Raw genomic sequence first — 25,847 nt, 5'->3', positions numbered from 1 at the left:
ATTATTATTATTATTATTATTATTATTATGGTGTATTTAGCTGGAAGGGACCCCAAGGGTCATCCAGTCCAACCCGCCGCAAGGCGTTCATTTAATAATAATTATTTATTTATCTCTTCAGCTGCAGTTTCCAAGACATTAAATACATTAAATACATTAAATCTCTTCAGCTGCAGTTTCCAAGACCTTAAAGGCAGCCCGATGGAGAAAGCAATGGAGATCTGCACTTTATTTTATATAAAGAATAAATGATTATTCTTATCCCAGCCAGTTCCTTCCCCAATTCCAATAAATAAAAATACCATACTGTGAAGGCTGAGGGTGTGATTAATAATAATAATAATAATAATAATAATAATAATAATAATAATTTTACTTTGAATAACAAGAATTTATTACTATTTTCCTGTATTTTTTTTTTAAAAACGAGAAAACCTCATCTGCTCCAAACTTCCTTCAGCCTTTGAGCAGAATAACCATTAGAATTAGAATGATCACCATTTAAAATCCTCATTTATTCTCCTTTCCCACAGAATATTCAAAACGGGACGAGACACACTGTATGGCAGACTTCGCCCCGCCTTTTCCAATAATAAAAATAAAAATAATTTTAAAAGGACTGCTAATTGTCCTTTATGGGAATAAAAAGCGCGCCAAAACTGCGTGGGAAAGAGCTGAGGAGAATCAGCTGAGAAACAGCTGGGCGGAGAAAGAGCGGGAAACGCCTGGCCCCGCCCACAGCCCGGCCTGGGATTGGCCCAAAGGCCCGCCTATCGCGGCCGAAGGCCCTCAACCAACATGGCGGCGGGGGCGCCTCTTCTGCCCTTTCTGTTGCCCTGGTCCAAAATGGCCGCCCTAGGAACCCCCTCGCTCAGCGCACGCGCCCAGCAGTAAGCTCGGCGGCGATAGGTCGGCCTTGGGGCCAATCCCGGGTCGGGCTGTGGGCGGGGCCAGGCCTCGGGCGCGTGTTCTCCTCCGCGTCTCCGTCGCCATTTCCTCGAGGGAAGCGCGTGAGGTTGGTCGAGTCCGGGAGACTCTCTCTCTCTCTCTCTCTTGGGGGGAGCGGGCGGGAAAGAAGAATAATAAAAATAAAGGAGGGTCCTCATGGCTTTTTCAATTATTTTTATTAGAAAAGGCTGAGGGAAGTTTATAACAGATTACGTTTTGTCGAATTACTTAATATTCTCTTGGGGAAGGGGAAGAAATGAGGATTATCCTTCCTTTTTAAACAGTAATCATTATTGTAATGGGTATCCTTCTAAAAGGGTGAGGGAAATTGGTCGTTTTATCGTTTTTTAATACATTATTATTATCATTAATTTTATTATTATTATTGTTATTATAAAAGGGTGAGGGATGTTTGTAGTGTATGATGTTTTGTCGGTTTTAAAAAAATATGTTGGTGGCTGGGAAATAGCAATACATTATTAATATCATTAAATGTTAAATTATTATTATTATTATTATTATCCCATCCCCAAACTTGCCAACAATTATCATGCTTATTCTTATAAAAGGGTGAGGGAAGTGTGGATTATATGATGTTTTCTCGTTTTTTAAAAATATCCTGCTGGTGGCTGGGAAAGAGTAATAAATTATGAGTATCATGAGTATCATGTTAAATTATTATTATTATTATTATTATTATTATAAATCACAGCCACCCAAGGGGGACACGGCCTCTTCCCTCCTAAGCCTTAGCAGTAAACTATTTTTATTTATTGGAATTGGGGGGAGAAGCAACTCCAGAGGAACTGGCTGTGATAATGATAACAATTTATTCTTTATTTAAAATAAAGTACAGATCTCCATTGCTTTCCCCATCAGGCCGCCTTTAATGTATTGGAAACTGCTTGAAGTGGTGCTTTTGTAACCAGCTAATTCCTCCAGATCCCAATTCCTCCACTTATTATTATTATTATTATTATTATTATTATTATTATTATTATTAAATGAACCCTTGTGGTTCCTTCGCAGATTCCTGCCTTGCGGGGGTTTGGACTGGGACCCCTCTTTCCCTTCTTGGGAAAATAATAGACATTATTGATCTTTCTTAGGTCTGCTCTGCTGAATTCCTGCTCTGAAAAGGAGGAGGAGGAAACTTTGCGTGATGAAGGGAGAAGAGAAGATGTCGGAAAAGTCATGAAGGTAAAATGGAAAAAATAGAAAGACATATTAACATATAACATATAAGAACATTAAAAAAAAACCCCACTCCTGATATATTACACCCACCCAAGTGGGGCTTGGCCTCATCCCCCGTAACCACCACAGTACATTACTGTAAAAATATAGTAGAATAATTTTATTTATTTGATTGGGGTAGACTAGAGCCTCCTGGCTTCTCCTATGCTGGTGAGTTATGTCTCCTTTTCCCTGTTCTTGTTAGGCTATCAGAAGGTGACAAAGCAATGGGTTGGAATCTTAATTTATTCAGATGAACCATTGCTTTAACCAGGTAATTAATCAAGGCACCGATTTTTCATCTATCGATTTATCCACATAATCGAACCAGAGATCCAAAAGTGGTAGATTTGCACGTTAAATCTTAAGATAAATGTTTTGGGAGAGGCATAAATTAAAAAAGAGAATTAATTTGCAAGCAAGCCCAGTGAATTAGAGAGGCAGAGCTGGCTGGTTTGTCTAATGGAGCATCCAAAACCCAGTTTGGGTCTCGAAGACCCAGTTTGCCCTCTCGCCCCAGCCTTAAGGGCAACCCTCCATTGCTTTATGTTTGATTTTTTGAGCAGATACTCGCAATTGAACAGCAGAATAATAATAATAATAATAAAATTTATTTATATCCCGCCCTCCCCAGCCGAAGCCAGGCTCAGGGCGGCTAACAACAATAAAACAGTACAAAAGTACAGCATAAACAACACTCTAAAATCATTCATTATAAAATTAATTAATTTAGAAGAAATGGGGATCAGCCCCTGCTGTAGTGGGCAGCACTAGAAGCCGTTTGAGTAATTCAGATTAATAAAGTAGGAATATTTAATATTTACAAATCAGCAACTTCACTCCAGTTTGGGACACTTGCATCAGCTTGCAGTGTTAAGAGAGGTGCTCTCAAGGAAAGCACTTTCTACATTTATCAGTCTTCAGAGTAGACTCATGGTTTTTTCCCTACTGAAAATGATACCTCTAGACCAGTGCACAACAAACTGGACAATTTGGGGTTGGAGTAAAGAAGGCCATGGAAAGTAGTTTTTAACTAGGGGTCAAAGGTCAGAAAGAAGGGACGCGGGTGGCGCTGTGGGTTAAACCACAGAGCCTAGGACTTGCCAATCAGAAGGTTGGCATTTCGAATCCCCGCGATGGGGTGAGCTCCCGTTGCTGGGTCCCTGCTCCTGCCAACCTTGGAGTTCGAAAGCACGTTAAAGTGCAAGGAGATAAATAGGCACCGCTCAGGCAGGAAGGTAAACGGTGTTTCCGTGCTCTGCTCTGGTTCGCCAGAAGCGGCTCAGTCCTGCTGGTCCCATGACCCGGAAGATGTGCGCCGGCTAATAAAGCGAGATGAGCGCCACAACCCCAGAGTCGGCCATGACTGGACCTAATGGTCAGGGGTCCCTTTACCTTTGACAAAGGTCAGAAGTTGTAAGTCTGCTGTTGTAAGTCTAGCGGTTGGGGTTTGGGTCATTGTGAGGGTTGGGGTTAGGCTTCGGGGTCAGGGCCTCCCCCTGACAGTTGAACTGCTCCCAGGGAGGATGCAAGCAGCACTTCCTCTGTTTCCAGTCAAGAATAGTGGATGGCCATGTTGGCTTCTTGGCTGAACTTGCAGCTGCAGGAGAGGTTTGCCATTTAAGAGGGCAACATTTGCTGCACAACCAAGTTTGCAGGATTGTTCCCTGTAAGGGACTCCTGCATGTTCCTGCCATGCAGTGGGTTGGACTGGATGACCCTTGGGGTCCCTTCCAGAGGTTTATATTCCATCATTATTCTTTGATAAGGGTTCCAGAAAGAATAAAGAGAAATAGTGTTAAATGTTCTTTGCTTGTGTACAATCCCCCTCGAAGGCTTCAGGCCTCTTCCTGACTGTTGAAATGCTCCTGGGGAGACTGTAAGCAGTTCCTCCTCCGCTCCCAGTCAGGAAAAGGGGGTGGCAAGGGGTGCTTCATGGCGCCACTTGCAGCTGCAGTTTAAATTGCCTTAAAAGTGCCATTTCATAGGGTAACACTGACAGCACAACCAAGGTTGGTCGGTGGTGGTTCTCCTGCATATTCCTGCCTTGCCGTGGGCTGGGCTGGATGACCCTTGGCGTCCCTTCCAGATATAGATATATATGTAGTATCATATGATTGTTTGGAATGTGCTTGAGAAAGATGAAAGAGAAATAGCATTCTTTTAAGTTACGGGACGCGGGTGGCGCTGTGGGTTAAACCACAGAGCCTAGGACTTGGCGACCAGAAAGTTAGAATCTGCGCGACGGGGTGAGCTCCCTTTGCAGGGTCCTTGCTCCTGCCAACTTGGCAGCTTGAAAGCACGCCAAAGTGGAAATAGATGAATGGGTACCGCTTCGGCGGGATGGTAAACTTGTGTTTCCGTGCGCTGCTCTGGTTCGCATTTTCTGGCTACATGAGCTGTACGCCATCTCCCTAGGCCAGTAAAGCGAGATGAGGGCTACAACCCCAGAGTCGTCCGTGACTGGACCTAATGGTCAGGGGTCCTTTTGCCTTTAACAAAGGTCAGAAGGTGTAAGTCTGCTGTTGTAAGTGCAGGCGTTGGGGTTTGCGTCATTGTTAGGGTCGGGGTTAGCGGCAAGGGCCTCCCCCTGACAGCTGAAATGCTCCCAGGGCGGATGTAGGAGAGGTGTGGATCCCTAAACTATACCTAAACAAACTTCAAAGTGCCATTTAAGAGGGCAACATTGCTGCACAACCAAGGTTGCAGGATGGTTCCCCGTAAGGGACTCCTGCATGTTCCTGCGATGCTGCGGGTTGGACTGGATGACCCTTGGGGTCCCTTCCAGAGGTTTATATTCCATCATTATTCTTTGGAAAGGGCTTCAGAAACAGAGAAATAGCGCTCCTTAAAGTTAGCTGTATGATGGGAAAGTCGCCTCACTTCCTGTGAGTTCCCTTATTATTCCTTCATATTAATTGGAGCTTGGCAGATCCTGTGCCTGTTTTTACACAGACCCCTCTTTCAGTTCTGAAAATAATCTGCCCCCCCATGTTATTTCTCAGGTCTCTATGGGCTGTGCTAAATTCCTGCTCCCAAAAGGGGGGGGGAGAAGGAAGGGGGCAGTTTTGCGGGACAAAAAGAGGGAGAAGAGTGGCTAGAGGGAGAAAGGGGATCTTTTGAGAGAAGATCCAAACAGCTCCTTTAACCAAGCACCTGATTCGCTCAGCAGCGTGGCAGCGAAAGGAAAGAAGAAAGAGGCAAGGCAGCAGTGGGAAAAGATGGGTTGCCTGCATGAGCTCTGCTTTATTCCTTAATGTCGAACGTCACATCTGCCTAAGTCCACGTCCATCCACCGGAAACGCTTCTTAGCAGCAAGGAGCAAAGGGAACCGTGGGAAATACCTAGCCATCTCTAAATCGGTAAGACCGCACTGTCCCTACACCTCCCCAAGGCCTGGTCCTTTCCAGAGGTGCTTCCTGCCTTCTCGAAAGGTGGATTTTAGGTCAAAAAGCTGGTGGAGGTGTCTCTCTTCCTATCCTCACACCCGTAACCCTGGCAAGTCTCTATTCTTCGATGTTCAGGGAGATTGCACTTTCCCACGGTCTTTCCAAAAATGGAAGCCCTAGCATTTAAAGTTTGGGGTGTGTTTGTGTGTGTCAGCCCTTAATATTCAACTGTGCAAAGATTTCAGCCTGTCCCCCACCATGCATATAGGCTGGGAGTCCCAATGGCACGGGACTAAGTGGCCTGAGCCCCTGCAACAGACGCCAAAACCAAAAGCCAGTTGAATCATTTACATTGAGAAATACCGGCATGGATTTATGCGTTTTGTAATTTTGCAGCAGTTTCTAATGTTAAGAGAGGTGTTTTAAACAAAAAACACTTTATGCACTCATGAGCATTCCATTAGACCAGGCTCATGGTTGTTTCCTTTTCTGGAGGCATAAATGTTCTTAGCAGATGTACAATCCCCCCCTGAAGGCTTCAGGCCTCCTCCTGACTGTTGAAAAGCTCCTGGGGAGACTGTAAGCAGCACCTCCTCCGCTCCCAGTCAGGAAAAGGGGATGGCAAGGGGTGCTTCATGGCGTAACTTGCAGCTGCATTTTAAAGTGCCTTAAAAGTGCCATTTCATGGGGCAACACTGCTGGCACAACCAAGGCTGGTTGGTGGTGGTTCTGTATATTTCTGCCTTGCAGTGGGCTGGGCTGGATGACCTTTGGGGTCTCTTCGAGATATAGATATATATGCAGGATCATATGATTCTTTGGAATGTGTTTGAGAAAGAAGAAACAAGTTTGTGGAGTAAACGATGCAGTGCAAACGATGGGTGCCTCTTTTATACCCCTGCTCTTTCAGTTCATCTGAAAGAAATTGGGCTCCCTGATAATTCTCTGCTTTGTTCCTTAATGTTAGATGTCAGGGAACTGCCATCGGAGCATCAGGTGGTGGAGGGGCTCAGGGAGGAAGAAAGAGACTCAACAGCTGAAGAAGGAACCAGCAGGGGGAGGAGTGGTTCTCTGAGGGAATGCGAGCAGGAGGGAGGGCTCAGAGACGCTTCCAGCGAGAACAGTGGGGAGGTATCTGAGTCTCCCATAGGGAGACCCACACCTCGCCGGAAACTGTCACGCCGTGAGTCCAGGAGACGCGTTTCCGTTAAGGAGCTTCTTTGCTGGAAGCGCTTCCGCAGACAGCCACTGTCAGACTCTACGAGTGACTAGAGCAGACATGTTTGAGGAGCTCTGTCTCACACAGAGGTTTGTGGAGCCGCACAAACTCTGAGGGAGCACGATTTTACGCACAAGCAGCTAATCATCCCATTACAGCAGTCTGACAGTCTCTGTACGCTGCCTGTGCAGGAGAAAGCATCATGAGCGAACCAGCCGGAACCGGAGGAGCAGGGGTTGGGGCTGGTCCAAGCTTGGAAGAAAGATACCGAGCGTTGGAAGTCCAACTTGCGCTGCAGACGGCGAGGCTTGAGGAGAGAAGGGCTCAGGATGCAGACAAGAAGGGGAGAGCCACCCAATTCCCCAGAAAGGTACCAGGATTGGTGCAGAAGTTTGGGGGGGACCCCAAGGATTACCATGCCTTTAGGACAGAGATGCAATATGCCATTAATGTGCAGTTTGATGAGTTCCCTGATGAGGAATCGCGAGTTGCTTTCGTAATTGGGCATCTTGAGAAAGGGGCGCGAGACTGGGTTCGACCCCTAATGGCAACGCACAATGACGTCCTAAAGGACACGATGAAGTTCTTTCGTGCAATGGATATCATGTTTTCCAGCGATATTGAGGAAGGGGTGGTGCGCAGACAGCTAATGGCTTGCAAGCAGGGAAGCCGATCTGTCCGTGAGTACTGGACTGAGTTTACCATGCTGGTTCACAGATTGGGTTGGGATTTATCGGCGGCACCCATTCAGATGCTATTTGAAGAAGGTCTTTCTTCGGCTGTGAAAGACGAGCTGTCCCGGAGCCCCAGGGCGGTGTCTATGGATCAGCTGACCAAATCTGCGCTGACCATAGGAGCGCGTCAGGAGGCAAGAGCCTTGGAGAGGCGGGAAGGGAGAGGGGAACGTTGGAAGGAGTTCCGCATTCCAGACATTCCTGAGCCAGCTTTCCCGCCGGCAGAGCCGATGGAAATCGGAACAGCGCGCGCACGCGCGCATTTTCAAAACCCAGTGAGGGGGCTAAGAAGGAGGGAAAGGGCGCCCGGAAATGCTATCTCTGCCAACAGCCAGGACACTTTGCCAGAGTCTGCCCCCAGAGGAAGGAATGGCAAGGGATGGTGGGAGCTGTTGAGGGAGGAGAGCAGGGAGAAACGGAGCAGGTAAAAGCCAACGCCTTGTTGCCACAGTCGGGGCACTGCAGCCAGGCCAAAGAGCAGTGAAAGTGCCCGTGCCAGAAGCTCCTCAACCTGCTCTAGTGATTGAAGTGTCGCTAGAGCTGCAAAATGGACACCCCCTAAAAATAAAGGCGCTGTTGGACTCAGGCAGCTCCTGCAATTTTATGAGCAAGGAGTTTGCTGCTGAACACCAGATACAGACGATCCCTTTAAGCAACCCCCTGCAGGTGACCACGATCGATGGCAGGGAGTTGTTGGGAGGAGGAGTCAGCTTGCAGACCGTCCCAATGATAATGAGGGTGGCAAGGCACACAGAACTGATAGCGTTTAATGTGGCCACCTTGGGAGGCGCTCCCATTATTTTGGGAATGAGCTGGCTAGCGCTACATGATCCGCTGGTGGACTGGCATCAAAGAGTGGTTTCCTTTGGTTCAGCACATTGCTTAGAACACTGCAAAGGGGAAAAGGGTTCAGCAGGGGCCCAAGCCACCCTAGCAGGGACTGAAGTAATGGAGAAGGTGAAGGTACCACCACAGTATGCAGATCTCAGCGACGTGTTCAGCGAGAAGGAAGCTGACCAACTACCCCCGCATAGGCCCTTTGATTGCCAGATCAATTTACTCCCTGGAGCACAGCTTCCTGTGGGCAAGTTGTATGCCATGTCAGACAGAAATGCAGGAGTTGCGAGAGTTTATTGACAAGAACCTGAAGAGAGGCTTCATCAGAGAGTCCAAAGCAGCGGGGGGTAGCCCAGTGTTTTTTGTGGATAAAAAGCACACGGACAAGCCGAGACTTGTATGTGATTTCAGGCGGTTAAATGCAGTGACAGAACCAGTGGCTTTCCCTATGCCCAGGATTGATGATATTTTGACCCGGGTGAGGAAGGGAAAGATTTTTACAAAGCTGGATCTAAGGGGGGCGTACAACCTGATACGTATAAGGAAAGGGGATGAATGGAAAACCACCATGTTTACCCCTTTGGGGGCGTTTGAATATCTCGTTATGCCTTTTGGATTACAAGCAGGCTCAGCGTGCTTTCAATCTTTTATGAACCACGTACTGGGTCCTTTGCTCTACAAGAATTGCGTTGCCTTCCTAGATGATGTGTTGGTGTATTCGGAGAATGAGGAGCAACATGTGAGAGACGTCAGAGAAGTGTTGAGCAGGCTGCAAGCCAACAGGCTGTGGGTGAAACTGGAGAAGTGTCAGTTTCATACCAAGGAGGTGGAATTCCTGGGGTACCGCCTGTCAGACAAGGGATTGGCCATGGATCCCGGCAAGGTGCAGGCAGTGCTGGACTGGAAAACACCCAAAACCAAGAAGGATGTGCAGAGGTTCCTAGGGTTTGGAAACTTTTATCGTAAGTTCATCCGAAACTTCGCCCACCTGACGGCGCCCATTACGGACTGTCTCAGCAGTAAAAAGAAGTTTGTATGGACGGCGGAGGCGGAGCGAGCGTTTGAGGAACTGAAAAGGGCCTTCGCCTCTGAAGAACAACTTCTGCATGTGGACTTACAAAAGAAGCTGAGGGTCGAAACAGACGCATCTGACAGAGCCATAGGGGCGGTGCTTCTTCTGCAGCCGGGGAAGGAGGAGTCAGAGTGGCGACCGTGTGCCTTCTTTTCGCGAAAGCTGAACAAATCCGAGAGGAACTACACGGTGTACGACCGGGAACTTCTTGCTATTCATGAGGCTTTCCGGAAATGGAGGCACCTGCTAATTGGTGCACAACATAAGGTGCAAGTGTGCACGGACCATAAGAATCTAGAGTATTGGAGAACTGCACGAGTGCTCAACCAACGGCAGTTGAGATGGGCCCAGGAGTTCTCCAAATTTAACTTTGAGATTTGTTACGTGCCAGGCCCAGAGAACATTAGGGCGGACGCTCTCTCACGCAAACCTGAATATTTGGAGGGGGAGGGAGCACCCGAAGAGACCCATGTCATTCCAGAGGACCGCTGGGTGTGTGGGGCGGCATTGGTGGGGCAAAGGGAATTGGTAGAGGGAACGGTGCATGATGAATACGCCCAGGACAAACTCAGGGGTCTCAGGAGGGAGGGAGACAAACCCGGGGGTTTTGAGGAGAGAAACGGGGCATTGTACTACAAGGGAGCGTTATATATACCCGAAGGGGAATTGAGGGAGAAGGTACTCAAGCAACTGCACGATAGCCCCACAGCAGGGCATTTTGGGCAACACAAAACCATGTGGCTGGTTACCAGGGAATTTTGGTGGCCCAAGGTCAGGGAAGATGTGCGGGAGTATGTGAGAGGGTGTGAACAATGCCAACGAGCCAAGGGGGAGAGGCGGGCACCGGCAGGTTTATTAGAACCACTACCCACACCTGAAAGACCGTGGGAAGCAGTGGCAATAGATTTTATGACTAATCTGCCAAGGTCTAGAGGGAAAACAGCCATCATGGTTGTGGTAGACCTGTTAACTAAAATGGCCCACTTTATAGCCTGCTCACATGCGGTCACAGCAGAAGAAACAGCTAAATTGTTTGTAGAAAATGTGTTTAGGTTGCATGGCGCCCCCTTGAGGGTGGTTTCAGACCGAGGGAAACAATTTACTTCCAGGTTCTGGAGGAAGCTCATGAGCTTACTGCATGTAGAGGTTAATTTCTCAACGGCCCGTCATCCAGAAACCAACGGGCAGGCGGAAAGAGCTAATGGTGTTCTCCAGCAATATTTGAGGTGTTATGTGAATGACAGAGAGAATGATTGGGTGGAGAAGCTGGCGTTGGCAGAATTTGCCTACAACAATGCAGAGAACGTGTCCACGGGGATGAGCCCCTTTTTGGCTAATTACGGGTGCCATCCCAGAGCCTTCCCAGGGGGGGAAGGGGTGAACTGGAGCATTCCAGCTGCAGAACAGTTCGTTGAAGAAATGGAAGCGATCCATTGCCAGCTCCAACTCAACTTAAACAGGGCTAAGGAGGAATATAAGAGGCAGGCAGACAAAAGCAGAAGGGAAGGTGAAAGCATTAGGGTGGGGGACCAGGTGTGGCTGTCAACCCAAGGGTTGCCATTCAAAGGGGGTTGTAAGAAGTTAAGACCCAAAAGGCTGGGCCCATTTGAAGTCATGCAGCAGGTCAACCCAGTGGCTTTCAGACTCCGGTTACCGAACCACATGAAGCTGCACCCAGTTTTCCACAGGTCGTTGCTGTCACCGTATAAAGGGGACAGAGAAGGGAGGGTCACTAGGGGGCCAGCAATGGAGGAGAAGGAACACAGCTACCATGTAGCGGAGATCCTCGATTCCAGGTGGAAGGGAGATCAAGTAGAGTATTTGGTAATGTGGGAAGGGGAACCGGAGTTGGAAAACACCTGGGTTAGGGCAGAGGATGTCAATGACGAAGTTTTAATAGAAACTTTTCATCAGAGGTTCCCACGTAAACCTCAGCCTGTAGCGAGGTTCCGGAGGGAATACTTTGCCACCACCGACGAAGAAGAGGAGTTGGAGGGGTTCACAGATTCCGAAGAGGAGGAGGATTCAGCGAGCCAGGACGGCGATCGATGGAGGGAATTGTTCGAGACGTCTGAAGATGAAGAAGATTCTTTTCGGGGTTTTAACCCTTCACCTCCCAGGGGAGAGGAAATGGGAGGGGGTGAGGGGGGCCCTGGAGGGGAGGTGGATGTCAGGGAACTGCCATCGGAGCATCAGGTGGTGGAGGGGCTCAGGGAGGAAGAAAGAGACTCAACAGCTGAAGAAGGAACCAGCAGGGGGAGGAGTGGTTCTCTGAGGGAATGCGAGCAGGAGGGAGGGCTCAGAGACGCTTCCAGCGAGAACAGTGGGGAGGTATCTGAGTCTCCCATAGGGAGACCCACACCTCGCCGGAAACTGTCACGCCGTGAGTCCAGGAGACGCGTTTCCGTTAAGGAGCTTCTTTGCTGGAAGCGCTTCCGCAGACAGCCACTGTCAGACTCTACGAGTGATTAGAGCAGACATGTTTGAGGAGCTCTGTCACACACAGAGGTTTGTGGAGCCGCACAAACTCTGAGGGAGCACGATTTTACGCACAAGCAGCTAATCATCCCATTACATTAGATTTTGTGGATTTATTACCACCCTTATGTTTTGGGCACAAGCCTACTTATGCATGGTGGGGGAAAACGAGGGTTTCTGAAATGAGTGGGCTTCCTTGCACACACTTCAGGGCAGAAGGGGGAGATGGAGAGAACGCTCTGCCTTCTCCCCCCTAATCTGTCTTCCCTCCCTAATCATGACAGAAAAGGTCCCACCTTCAGCACCTGCCCGGAAGAGGAGCAGCACCCATACAGAGAACGGTAGGAGCCAAATTGTCTTGAAATCTTCTGGGTTTGAGGGGGTCAGCGTTGGGACGGGACTCCTGTCTCCTGCACTTGCACCAGGATCAGTCTGGTTTCCTTCACCAACATCAGTGTCAGAATAAACAGGCTTCCCAAAAATTATAGTCTTTATCCCCTAACCCTAATTCCCCTAAGCCCCGGGTCAGGAAGGCAGTTTTGTTTTGGGATGCCCTGAAAGGAAGCCGCAGCTGGGGGAAACATCTCTTCATGGGATGTTTTCTCTAATGAAAATGGTACTTCTAGCCAGATGCAAAACAAGCTGGACAATTTGGGGTTGGAGTAGCGAGGGCCATAGAAAGTCTAGTTTTTAACTAGTGGCCAAAGGTCAGAAAATAGGGACGCCGGTGGCGCTGTGCGTTAAAGCACAGATCCCAGGACTTGCAGATCAGAAGGTTGGTGGTTTGAATTCCTGCCATGGGGTGAGCTCCTGTTGCTGTGTCCCTGCTCCTGCCAGCCTAGCATTTTGAAAGCATTTCTGTGCACTGCTCTGGTTCGCCAGAAGTGTCTTAGTCATGTTGGCCCCATGACCCGGAAGATGTGCACTGGCCAATAAAGTGAGATGTGCACCGCAACCCCAGAGTCGGCCACGACTGGACCTAATGGTCAGTGGTCCCTTTACCTTTGACAAAGGTCAAGTTGTAAGTCTGCTGTTGTAAGTCTAGCGGTTGGGTTTGGGTCATTGTTAGGGTTGGGGTTTTCGGGTTTAGGCTTCGGGGTCAGGGCCTCCCCCTGACAGTTGAAATGCTCCCAGGGAGGATGTAAGCAGCACTTCCTCTGTTTCCAGTCAAGAATAGTGGATGGCTATGTTTGCTTCTTGCCTTAACTTGCAGCTTCAGGAGAGGTGTGCCATTTAAGAGGGCAACATTTGCTACACAACCAAGGTGGCAAGATTGTTCCCCATAAGGGACTCCTGCATGTTCCTGCCATGCAGTGGGTTGGACTGGATGACCCTTGGGGTCCCTTCCAGAGGTTTATATTCCATCATTATCCTTTGGAAAGGGCATTATAAAGAAGAAAGAGAAATAGTGTTAAATGTTCTTAGCAGATGTACAACCCCCCCCCGAAGGCTTCAGGCCTCCTCCTGACTGTTGAAATGCTCCTGGGGAGACTGTAAGCAGCACGTCCTCCGCTCCCAGTCAGGAAAAGGGGGTGGCAAGGGGTGCTTCATGGCGCAACTTGCAGCTGCAGTTTAAAGTGCCTTAAAAGTGCCATTTCATAGGGTAACACTGACAGCACAACCAAGGTTGGTCGGTGGTGGTTCTCCTGCATATTCCTGCCTTGTCGTGGGCTGGGCTGGATGACCCTTGGCGTCCCTTCCAGATATAGATATTTATGTAGCGTCATATTCTTTGGAATGTGCTTCAGAAAGAAGAAACGGGGAAACATAAATTTCCAGTCAATTGTATGATGGCCAAGTAATTCCCCTTCCCTGCTAGCTACTTTATTGTGCCTGTTTTATACTCTTACTCTTTCAGTTCATCTGAAAGAAATCAGGCCCACTGATACTTCTCTGTATGGGCTGTGCAGTGTTCCTTAGTGTCATCGGGCAGAAGCCTGTTTAGGCATGGAAAGGGTGGGCGGAAAAGAGGGTTTCTGAAATGAGTGGTCTTCCTTGCGCACACTTCCAGGCAGAAGGGGGAGATGGAGGGAATGCTCTGCCTGCCCTCACCCAATCAGATTGGACAAGGTCTTCATCCCACCTTCCTACCTTCATCCTACCATCCTACCTTCAGCGCCTGTCTGGAAGAGGAGCAGCACCTATACTGAGAACGGTAGGAGACAAATTCTCTTGGGATCCTCTGGGTTTGAGAGGGCGAGCGTTTGCACAGGACTCCTTTCTCCTAAAGTAGTGCGCTGTTGCCAGGATTGGGCTGTGGTTTTCTTCAACACCAGTGTGCAGCTGCATGCACAATTGTAGAAACGGGTCAGAATAAACAGGCTTCCAAAAAAGTATAGTCTTTATACCCTAACCCTTTGGGTCAGGAAGGCAGGTTCAGAAAAATCTATGATAATTTGGGGTAGAAGTAATAAAGGGTATGCAAAGTCTAGTTTTTAACTAGGGGTCAAAGGTCATAAAGAAAAGGGATGCAGGTGGTAGTGTGGGTTAAACTGTGGTGCTCTGGTTTGCCTGAAGCGGCTTAGTCATGCTGGCTACATGCCTCGGAGGTTGTGCACCTGCCAGTAAAGTGAGATGAGCGCCACAACCCCAGAGTCTGCCAAGACTGGACCTAATGGTCTGGGGTCCCTTTACCTTTCACAAAGGTCAGAAGTTGTAAGTCTGCTGCTGTAAGTGTGTGGGTTAAGATTTGGGTCATCATTAGGGTTGGGGTTAGGGAGAGGCTTGGGGTTAGGCTTCAGGGTCAGGGTCTCCCCTTGACAGTCGAACTTCTCCCATGAAGGATGTAAGCAGCACTTAGATTGTTTCTAGTCAAGAATTATGGACGGCCATGTTGGCTTCCTGGCTGAACTTGCAGCTGCAGGAGAGGTGTGCCATTTAAGAGGGCAAGATTTGCTGCACAACTAAGTTTGCAGGATTGTTCCCCATAAGCGACTCCTGCATGTTCCTGCCATGCAGTGAGTTGGACTGGATGACCCTTGGGGTCCCTTCCAGCAGGTTTATATTCCATCATTATCTTTTGGAAAGTGCTCCAGAAAGAATAAAGAGAAATAGCGTTAAATGTTCTTAGCAGATGTACAATCCCCCCGAAGGCTCCAGGCCTCCTCCTGACTGTTGAAATGCTCCTGGGGAGACTGTAAGCAGCACCTCCTCCGCTCCCAGTCAGGAAAAGGGGGTGGCAAGGGGTGCTTCATGGCGCCACTTGCAGCTGCAGTTTAAAGTGCCTTAAAAGTGCCATTTCATAGGGCAAGACTGACAGCACAACCAAGGCTGGTCGGTGGTGGTTCTCCTGCATATTCCTGCCTTGCAGGGGGTTAGGGCTAGGGGCTTGGGGTGAGGCTTAGGGGTTAGGATCAGGGCCTCCCTCTGACTGCGGAAATGCTCCCAGGGAGGATGCAAGCAGCACTTCCTCTGTTTCCAGTCAAGAATAGTGCATGGCCATGTTGGCTTCCTGGCTGACTTTGCAGCTGGAGGACAGGTTTGCCATTTAAGAGGGCAACATTTGCTGCACAACCAAGGTTGCAGGATTGTTCCCCATAAGGGACTTCTGAATGTTCCTGCGATGCTGCGGGTTGGGCTGGATGACCCTTGGGGTCCCTTCCAGAGGTTTATATTCCATCATTATTCTTTGGAAAGGGCTTCAGAAAGAAGAAAGAGAAATAGCGTTAAATGTTCTTAGCAGATGTACAATCCCCCCGAAAGCTTCAGGCCTCCTCTTGACTGTTGAAATGCTCCTGTGGAGACTGTAAGCAGCACCTCTTCCGCTCCCACTCAGGAAAAGGGGGTGGCAAGGGGTGCTTCATGGCACCACTTGCAGCTGCAGTTTAAAGTGCCTGAAAAGTGCCATTTCATGGGGCAACACTGACGGACCTGAGGGCAGGGTTAGGGTTTTAGAGTTTTTGGGTTTTGGGGTTAGGGTGTTAGGGTTAGGGTGTTAGGGTGTTAGGGTGTTAGGGTTAGGCTTAGGCTTAGGGTTGGGGTTGGGTTTAGGGTTACAGGGTTAGGGTTAGGGGTTAGGGTTAGGGTTGTTAGGGCTAGGGCTAGGGTTGGGTAGGGTTAGGGTTAGGGTTGTTAGGGTTAGGGTTAGGGTTAGGGTTGTTAGGGTTAGGGTTAGGGTTAGGGTTAGGGGGTTAGGGTTAGGGGTTAGGGTTTAAGGGTTAGGGTTAAAGGGTTAGGGTTTTAGGGTTAGGGGTTAGGGTTAGGGGTTAGGGCTAGGGTTAGGGTTAGGGGTTAGGGTTAAAGGGTTAGGGTTAAAGGGTTAGGGGTTAGGGTTAGGGGTTAGGGGTTAGGGGTAGGCGTTGGAGTGGAGGTGGGGGTTGGGGTTAGGGTTAGGGGGTTAGGGTTAGGGCTAGGGCTGGGGCTAGGGGTTAGGGGTTAGGGTAAGGGTTAGGGGTAAGGGTTAGGGGTTAGGGTTAGGGGGTAAGGGTTGGGGTTTAGGGTTTAGGGTTAGGGTGAGGGGTTAGGGTTGGGGTGGGGGTGAGGGTTAGGGGTGAGGGTTAGGGTTTTAGCTTTAGGGTTTAGGGTTGGGGTTAGGGTTGGGGCTGGGGCTGGAGTTAGGGTTAGGGTTATGGGTTAGGGTTAGGGTTAGGGTTATGGGTTATGGGTTAGGGTTATGGGTTAGGGTTAGGGTTAGGGTTAAGGGGTTAGGTTAAGGGGTTAGGGTTAGGGTAGGATAGGGTAGGGTTAGGGGTTAGGGTTAGGGTTAGGGTATGGTTAGGGTTAGGAGTACGGTTAGGTTAAGGGGTTAGGGTAGGGGTAGGTTTAGGGTTAGGGTTAGAGTTTAGGGTTAGGGGTTAGGGTTAGGAGTAGGGTTAGGTTAAGGGGTTAGGGTAGGATAGGGTAGGGTTAGGGGTTAGGGTTAGGGTATGGTTAGGGTTAGGGTTAAGGTGAGGGTGAGGGTTAGGGTAGGGTTAGGGTTAGGGTTAAGGTAGGGTAGGGTTGGGTTAGGGTTAGGGGTTAGGGTAGGGGTAGGGTTAGGGTTAGTGTAGGGTTAGGAGTAGGGTTAGGTTAAGGGGTTAGGGTAGGGTTAGGTTAAGGGGTTAGGGTTAGGGTTAGGGTACAGTTAGGGTTAAGGTTAGGCTTAGGCTTAGGGTTAGGGTTAGGCTTAGGCTTAGGGCTAGGGTTAGAGTTTAGGGTTAGGGTTAGGGTTATGGGTTAGGGTTAGGGTAGGGTCATGGTTAGGGTTTGGGTTAGGGTTAGGGTTAAGGTTAGGGTTAGGGTAGGGATAGAGTAGGGTAGGGTTGGGTTAGGGTTAGGGGTAAGGGTTAGGGTAGGGTTAGGGTTAGGAGTAGGGTTAGGTTAAGGGGTTAGGGTAGGGTTAGGGTTAGGTTAGGGTTAGGGTTAGGGTTAGGGTAGGGTTATAGTTAGGGTTAGGGTTAGGGTGAGAGTGAGGGTGAGGGTGAGGGTTAGGGTTAGGGGTTAGGGTTAGGAGTAGGGTTAGGGTTAGGGTTAGGGTTGTGTTAGGGCTTAGGGTTAGGGTTAGGGTTAGGTTAAGGGGTTAGGGTAGGGTTAGGGTTAGGGTACGGTTTGGGTTAAGTTTAGGGTTAGGGTAGGGTTAGGGTTGTGTTAGGGCTTAGGGTTAGGGTTAGGTTAAGGGGTTAGGGTAGGGTTAGGGTAGGGTTATGGTTAGGGTTAGGGTAGGGGTAGGGTTAAGGTTAGGGTTAGGTTAAGGGGTTAGGGTAGGGTTAGGGTTAGGGTTAGGGTTAGGGTTAGGTTAAGGGGTTAGGGTAGGGTTAGGGATAGGGTTAGGGTTAGGTTAAGGGGTTAGGGTAGGGTTAGGGATAGGGTTAGGGTTAGGGTAGGGTTATGGTAGGGGTAGGGTTAGGGTTAGGTTAAGGGGTTAGGGTAGGGTTAGGGTTAGGTTAAGGGGTTAGGGTAGGGTTAAGGTTAGGGTTAGGGTTAGGTTAAGGGATTAGGGTAGGGTTAGGGTTAGGGTTAGTGTAGGGTTAGGGTTACGGTTAGGGTATAGGGTTAGGGGTTAGGGTTAGGGTTAGGTTAAGGGGTTAGGGTTAAGGTTAAGGTTAGGGTTAGGGTTAGGGTTATGTTAAGGGGTTAGGGTTAGGGTAGGGGTAGGGGTAGGGGTAGGTTTAGGGGTTAGGGTTGGGGTTAGGGTTAGGGTTAGGGTTAGTGTACTGTTAGGGTTAAGGTTAGGGTTAGGGTAGGGTTAGGGGTTAGGGTTAGGGTTAGGGTTAGGGTATGGTTAGGTTTAGGATAAGGGTTAGGGTTAGGCTTAGAGTTGAGGGTTAGGTTTAGGTTTAGGGTTAGGGTTAGGGTTATCGATTAGGGTTAGGGTTAGGGTTAGGTTAAGGGGTTAGGGTAGGGTTAGGGTTAGGGTAGGATAGGGTAGGGTTATGGTTAGGGTAAGGGGTTAGGGTTAGGGTTAGGGTAGGGTCATGGTTAGGGTTTGGGTTAGGGTTAGGGTTAGGGTTAGGGTAGGGTTAGGGTTAAGGTTAGGGTTAGGGTAGGGATAGAGTAGGGTAGGGTAGGGTAGGGTTAGGGTTAGGGTAAGGGAAGGGTTAGGGTTAGTGTAGGGTTAGGGTTCGGGGTAGGGTTAGGGTTAGGGTTAGGGTATGGTTAGGGTTAGGATAAGGGTTAGGGTTAGGCTTAGAGTTAAGGGTTAGGGTTAGGGTTAGGGTTATCGATTAGGGTTAGGGTTAGGGTTAGGAGTAGGGTTAGGTTAAGGGGTTTGGGTAGGGTTAGGGTAGGGTAGGATAGGGTAGGGTTAGGGTAAGGGGTTAGGGTTAGGGTCAGGGTTAGGGTTAGGGTAGGGTCATGGTTAGGGTTAGGGTTTGGGTTTGGGTTAGGGTAGGATAGGGTAGGGTTATGGTTAGGGTAAGGGGTTAGGGTTAGGGTCAGGGTTAGGGTTAGGGTAGGGTTAGGGTTAGGCTTAGGGTTAGGGTTAGGGTTACGGCTTAGGGCTAGGGCTAGGGTCAGGGTCAGGGTTAGGGTTAGGGTTAGGGTTAGTGTAGGGGTAGGTTAAGGTTTAGGGTTAGGGTTAGAGTTTAGGGTTAGGGTTATGGGTTAGTGTTAGGGTTAGGAGTAGGGTTAGGTTAAGGGGTTAGGGTAGGGTTAGGGTTAGGGTTAGGGTAGGGTAGGATAGGGTAGGGTTATGGCTAGGGTAAGGGGTTAGGGTTAGGGTAGGGTTAGGGTTAAGGTTAGGGTGAGGGTTAGGGTAGGGGTTGGGGTAGGGTTAGGGTTAGGGTTTGGGGTTAGGGTTAGAGTTACGGTAGGCTTAGGGTTAGGGTAGGGTTAGGGTTAGGGTTAGTGTAGGGTTAGGGTCAGGGTCAGGGTCAGGGTCAGGGTTATGGGTTAGGGTTAGGAGTAGGGTTAGGGTTAGGGTTAGGGTTAGGGTTAGGAGGAGGGTTAGGTTAAGGGGTTAGGGTAGGGTTAGGGTTAGGTTTAGGTTAGGGTTAGGGTTATAGTTAGGGTTAGGGTGAGAGTGAGGGTGAGGGTTAGGGTTAGGAGTAGGGTTAGGGTTAGGGTTGTGTTAGGGGTTAGGGTTAGGGTTAGGTTAAGGGGTTAGGGTAGGGTTAGGGTACAGTTTGGGTTAAGTTTAGGGTTAGGGTTAGGGTAGGGTTAGGGTTAGGGTTGTGTTAGGGCTTAGGGTTAGGGTTAGGGTTAGGTTAAGGGGTTAGGGTTAGGGATAGGGTTAGGGTTAGGGTAGGGTTATGGTTAGGGGTAGGGTAGGGTTAGGGTTAGTGTAGGGTTAGGGTTAGGGTTAGGGTTAGGGATAGGGTACAGTTAGGGTTAAGGTTAAGGTTAGGGTTAGGGTTAGGGTTATGTTAAGGGGTTAGGGTTAGGGTAGGGGTAGGGGTAGGGTTAGGGTAGGGTTAGGGTTAGGGTTAGGGTTAGGGTTATGTTAAGGGGTTAGGGTTAGGGGTAGGGGTAGGTTTAGGGGTAGGGTTAGGGGTAGGGTTAGGGTTAGGGTAGGGTTGGGTTATGGTTAGGGTTAGGGGTTAGGGTTAGGGGTTAGGGTTAGGGTAGGTTTAGGGTTAGGGGTAGGGGTAGGGTTAGGGTTAGAGTTATGGGTTAGGGTTAGGAGTAGGGTTAGTGTCAGGGGTTCAGAGACAGAGGCACAGGTGAGGGAGGAGACGGAGAGCGACGAGGAAGAATCCCAGGACAGTGAGGAAGAGGATGACAATGACTTGAGATCTTCCATGAGTCTCTCAAGTGAATCGGAGGATTCTCAGGAGGGGGCGCCCCTAGTCAGGCCAAGGGGGGTCACAGGGGGGACCTGCCAGGAGCAGGGAAGCAGCAGGGAAAACCCGAGCGGGAGTGGGAGATCGGGGCCCGCTTCCCAGCAGGAACGAAGGGAAGAGAGGGGGGTTCCCAGTGTGACACACGGAGCGGAGCAGGAAAGAGACAGGGGAAGGAGATCTGGGGAGAACGTCCTGCCGGAAGAGGCGGAGACTAGTACAGGGAGTAGTGTAAGTGTCAAAAGGAAGGTCAGGGGTAGCGAGCGCGCGCCAAGTTCAAATGTGGAGGCGCGCGGAAATGGAGAAAGCCCGGAGGAGGAGCCCAGCCCCAAAGCACGAAGGAGGGGGGAACAGGCATCTCAGGAATCCGCTTCAGGAGAGAGCAGGAGGGAAGGAACGCAGGGGGGCAGAAAGACCCTGCGGAAAAGGAAAGACAGGAAGAGGTGGTCTAGCACAGTGTTTCCCAACCGGTGTTCCGCGGCACACTAGTGTGCCGTGAGACACCGGCTGGTGTGCCGTGGGAGGGAGGCGGGCGAGTCGGGCGCCTAGGAGAGAACAAAACCAAGTGAGCAGCGCGCGAGAGGGAAGCGACCCGAAAAAGAAGCGCGTTCGGAGTCCGGAGGCACTTTTGGGGCTGCGTACGAAGGGAGGGGGGGGCACGGACGGCGGAAGGGGGCGGGGCGCGGTTGCAGAAACCCGCCAATGCTTCCACCTCATTGGGAAAGGGAAGGGGTTGGGCCACCTAAAACTCTCCGCCGGGGCCACATCCTGCCTCCCAGCCCCCTTTCCTCCACCCACGGAGGGAGGGATGTTTTTAACACACACACCCCCCCCCTCACAACCCTTTGGTAGCGTTTCTCCAATCTGAGGCGAGCGCCCGCCGACGCCCCCTTCCCCTGCTCAGTCGCGCAAAAACCGAAGTCTCCTCCCTACCCCTTATTCCCTCAAACCCCGTTTCCATAAGGGGGGGGGAAATAACCCCTTCTGTCGCGCGCAAAGCCCAGCTCCCTCCGCCCTTCGCGGTCTCCTCAGCACTTCAGCCAGCCGTTTACACTCTCGGAGCCACTGGGCAAAACTCGCTCTCAGAAGCGCGCGCGCGCGCGGAGAGAAAGAGAGAGGGAAACAAAGTTAACTTGTGGGGAGAGAGAAAGAGCGAGCGGGAGCTAACTTGTGTCCAAAGGCAGATACAAAGTAGCCCCCCCCCCCGCCCCGAAGGCGACCTCTCTTGCTCTGCTCCTCTGGGGTGGGGAAACCAACTCCACCACGCGGAGCAGCCCCGAGGCGGGGAATTTCGCCCCTTCGTAATGTATGCATGTAAATGAGGCGGGCGCAAGGGGTGGGCGCGGAGAGGAACTCGCGCCTCTGAGGCCGCTGCCTCCTTCTCCTCCTCCTCCGCCCCCCCCCTCAAACCCAGGCGGCGGCGGCGGCAGGAGGCAGCAGCGGCAATAACAGAAGCAGCTGCGCTGACAACAACACGTGTTCGCTCGGGCACCATGGAATTCGAGGAGCTGGGGATTCGGGAGGAGTGTGGCGTGTTCGGGTGCATCGCCTCCGGCCTGTGGCCCACGGAGCTGGACGTGCCCCATGTGATCACGCTGGGGCTAGTGGGGCTGCAGCACAGGTAGGGGACACGGCGGTGGGGGGGGGAGACGGTCTGGGGAAGCGGGGGGAGGGTGGGTTGCTTGCGAGACAGCGGAGGAGGAGGAGGCCGGCATGTCCGGGCAGCAGCAGCAACAGCAGCAGCAGCAACTCCCGGCGACGGCTCCTCCTCCGCCCGCTATCGCCGCCACCACCACAACAGCCGCCGCCGCCTCAGCTGCCCTCGCTCTGCTGCCTCCTCCCACCCCGGCAAGGGGAAGGGAAAAAACTTTCACTTTTGTGCGTCCCTCCTGGCGTGACGCTGCGCGCTGACGTCACGGGGCGGGGCTTTAATGGTGGTGTGCCGCGAGATTTTTTTCCGGTAGACAGGTGTGCCGTTGCCCAAAAACGTTTGGGAAACACTGGTCTAGCACAAGCCTCTTAAGTTGGTGCAGGGGCGGGAGCGAGTCAGAGGGGACTTCAAATGTCTGACGTTAGACACTCGGGGCTGCACGCCTCGGTTGTGGAGCCAATAATGAACTGCAATAAACATCCTTGTATATAAGAAGAGCTTGGCGTTGGTCTTTTGTGAGCTGAGACCTGAGGCAGCCCGTGACAGTTAGGTTAAGGGGTTAGGGTAGGGTTAGGGTTAGGGTTAGGGTTAGGGTTAGGGTTAGGGTTAGGTTAAGGGGTTAGGGTAGGGTTAGGTTAAGGGGTTAGGGTAGGGTTAAGGTTAGGGTTAGGGTTAGGGTTATGTTAAGGGGTTAGGGTTATGTTAAGGGGTTAGGGTTAGGGTAGGGTTAGGGGTAGGGGTAGGGGTAGGTTTAGGGGTTAGGGTTGGGGTTAGGGTTAGGGTTAGGGTACTGTTAGGGTTAAGGTTAGGGTTAGGTTAGGGTTAGGGCTTAGGGTTAGGGTTAGGGTATGGTTAGGTTTAGGATAAGGGTTAGGGTTAGGCTTAGAGTTAAGGGTTAGGGTTAGGGTTGGGGTTAGGGTTAGGGTACTGTTAGGGTTAGGGTTAGGGTTAGGGTATGGTTAGGTTTAGGATAAGGGTTAGGGTTAGGCTTAGAGTTGAGGGTTAGGTTTAGGGTTAGGGTTAGGGTTATCGATTAGGGTTAGGGTAAGGGTTAGGGTTAGGGTTAGGGTTAGGGTTAGGGTTAGGGTTAGGGTTAGGGTTAGGGTTAGGGTTAGGGTTAGGGTTAGGGTTAGGGTACAGTTAGGGTTAAGGTTAGGGCTAGGGTAGGGTTAGGGTTAGGCTTAGGGCTTAGGGTTAGGGTCAGGGTCAGGGTTAGGGTTAGGGTTAGTGTAGGGGTAGGTTAAGGTTTAGGGTTAGGGTTAGGGTTAGAGTTTAGGGTTAGGGCTAGAGTTTAGGGTTAGGGTTAGGGTTGGGGTTATGGGTTAGTGGTAGGGTTAGGAGTAGGGTTAGGTTAAGGGGTTAGGGTAGGGTTAGGGTTAGGGTAGGATAGGGTAGGGTTATGGTTAGGGTAAGGGGGTAGGGTTAGGGTAGGGTTAGGGTTAGGGTTAAGGTTAGGGTGAGGGTGAGGGTTAGGGCAGGGGTTGGGTTAGGGTTAGGGGTTAGGGTTAGAGTTAGAGTTAGAGTTACGGTAGGCTTAGGGTAAGGGTAGGGTTAGGGTTAGGGTTAGTGTAGGGTTAGGGTTAGAGTCAGGGTTATGGGTTAGGGTTAGGAGTAGGGTTAGGGTTAGGGTTAGGGTTAGGGATAGGGTACAGTTAGGGTTAAGGTTACGGTTAGGGTAGGGTTAGGCTTAGGGCTTAGGGTTAGGGTTAGGGTTAGGGTTACGGCTTAGGGCTAGGGTTAGGGTCAGGGTCAGGGTTAGGGTTAGGGTTAGGTTTAGTGTAGGGGTAGGTTAAGGTTTAGGGTTAGGGTTAGGGTTAGAGTTTAGGGTTAGGGTTAGGGTTATGGGTTAGTGTTAGGGTTAGGAGTAGGGTTAGGTTAAGGGGTTAGGGTAGGGTTAGGGTTAGGGTAGGATAGGGTAGGGTTATGGTTAGGGTAAGGGGTTAGGGTTAGGGTTAGGGTAGGGTTAAGGTTAGGGTGAGGGTGAGGGTTAGGGTAGGGGTTGGGGTAGGGTTAGGGGTTAGGGTTAGAGTTACGGTAGGCTTAGGGTAAGGGTAGGGTTCGGGTTCGGGTTAGTGTAGGGTTAGGGTCAGGGTCAGGGTCAGGGTTATGGGTTAGGAGTAGGGTTAGGGTTAGGGTTAGGGTTAGGGTTAGGGTTAGGAGGAGGGTTAGGTTAAGGGGTTAGGGTAGGGTTAGGGTTAGGTTTAGGTTAGGGTTAGGGTTAGGGTTAGGGTAGGGTTATAGTTAGGGTTAGGGTGAGAGTGAGGGTGAGGGTTAGGGTTAGGGTTAGGGGTTAGGGTTAGGAGTAGGGTTAGGGTTAGGGTTAGGGTTGTGTTAGGGCTTAGGGTTAGGGTTAGGGTTAGGTTAAGGGGTTAGGGTAGGGTTAGGGTACGGTTTGGGTTAAGTTTAGGGTTAGGGTAGGGTTAGGGTTGTGTTAGGGTTAGGGTTAGGGTTAGGGTTAGGTTAAGGGGTTAGGGTAGGGTTAGGGATAGGGATAGGGTTAGGGTTAGGGTAGGGTTATGGTTAGGGTAGGGGTAGGGTTAGGGTTAGGGTTAGGTTAAGGGGTTAGGGTAGGGTTAGGGTTAGGTTAAGGGGTTAGGGTAGGGTTAGGGTTAGGGTTAGGTTAAGGGATTAGGGTAGGGTTAGGGTTACGGTTAGGGTATAGGGTTAGGGGTTAGGGTTAGGGTTAGGGTTAGGTTAAGGGGTTAGGGTTAGGGTTAGGGTTAGGGTTGTGTTAGGGCTTAGGGTTAGGGTTAGGTTAAGGGGTTAGGGTAGGGTTAGGGTTAGGGTACGGTTTGGGTTAAGTTTAGGGTTAGGGTTAGGGTAGGGTTAGGGTTGTGTTAGGGCTTAGGGTTAGGGTTAGGGTTAGGTTAAGGGGTTAGGGTAGGGTTAGGGTACGGTTTGGGTTAAGTTTAGGGTTAGGGTAGGGTTAGGGTTGTGTTAGGGTTAGGGTTAGGGTTAGGGTTAGGTTAAGGGGTTAGGGTAGGGTTAGGGATAGGGATAGGGTTAGGGTTAGGGTAGGGTTATGGTTAGGGTAGGGGTAGGGTTAGGGTTAGGGTTAGGTTAAGGGGTTAGGGTAGGGTTAGGGTTAGGTTAAGGGGTTAGGGTAGGGTTAGGGTTAGGGTTAGGTTAAGGGATTAGGGTAGGGTTAGGGTTACGGTTAGGGTATAGGGTTAGGGGTTAGGGTTAGGGTTAGGGTTAGGTTAAGGGGTTAGGGTTAGGGTTAGGGTTGGGTTGTGTTAGGGCTTAGGGTTAGGGTTAGGTTAAGGGGTTAGGGTAGGGTTAGGGTTAGGGTACGGTTTGGGTTAAGTTTAGGGTTAGGGTTAGGGTAGGGTTAGGGTTGTGTTAGGGCTTAGGGTTAGGGTTAGGGTTAGGTTAAGGGGTTAGGGTAGGGTTAGGGATAGGGTTAGGGTTAGGGTTACGGTAGGGTTATGGTTAGGGTAGGGGTAGGGTTAGGGTTAGGGTTAGGTTAAGGGTTAGGGTAGGGTTAGGGTTAGGGTTAGTTTAAGAGGTTAGGGTAGGGTTAGGGTTAGGGTTAGGTTAAGGGATTAGGGTAGGGTTAGGGTTAGTGTAGGGTTAGGGTTACGGTTAGGGTATAGGGTTAGGGGTTAGGGTTAGGGTTAGGTTAAGGGGTTAGGGTTAAGGTTAGGGTTAGGGTTAGGGTTAGGGTTATGTTAAGGGGTTAGGGTTAGGGTAGGGTTAGGGGTAGGGGTAGGGGTAGGGTAGGTTTAGGGGTTAGGGTTGGGGTTAGGGTAGGATAGGGATAGGGTTAGGGTAGGGTTATGGTTTGGGTTAGTGTAGGGGTAGGGTTAGGGTTAGGTTAAGGGGTTAGGGTAGGGTTAGGGTTAGGGTTAGTGTTAGTTTAAGGGGTTAGGGTCAGGGTCAGGGTTAGGGGTTAGGGGTTTGTGTTAAGGGTAGGGTTAGGGTTAGGGTTAGGGTAGGGTTAGGGTAGGGTTAGGGTTAGGTTAAGAGGTTAGGGTAGGGTTAGGGTTAGGGTCAGAGTCAGGGTCAGGGTTAGGGTTAGGGTTAGGGTTAGGTTAAGGGGTCACGGTTAGGGTTAGGGTTAGTATTAGTTTAAGGGGTTAGGGTTA

This window comes from Podarcis bocagei (genome assembly GCF_964188305.1).
Source record: "Podarcis bocagei genome assembly, chromosome: W".
Taxonomy (NCBI): Eukaryota; Metazoa; Chordata; class Lepidosauria; order Squamata; family Lacertidae; genus Podarcis; species Podarcis bocagei.
Note: the sequence above shows the minus strand (reverse complement) of the source record.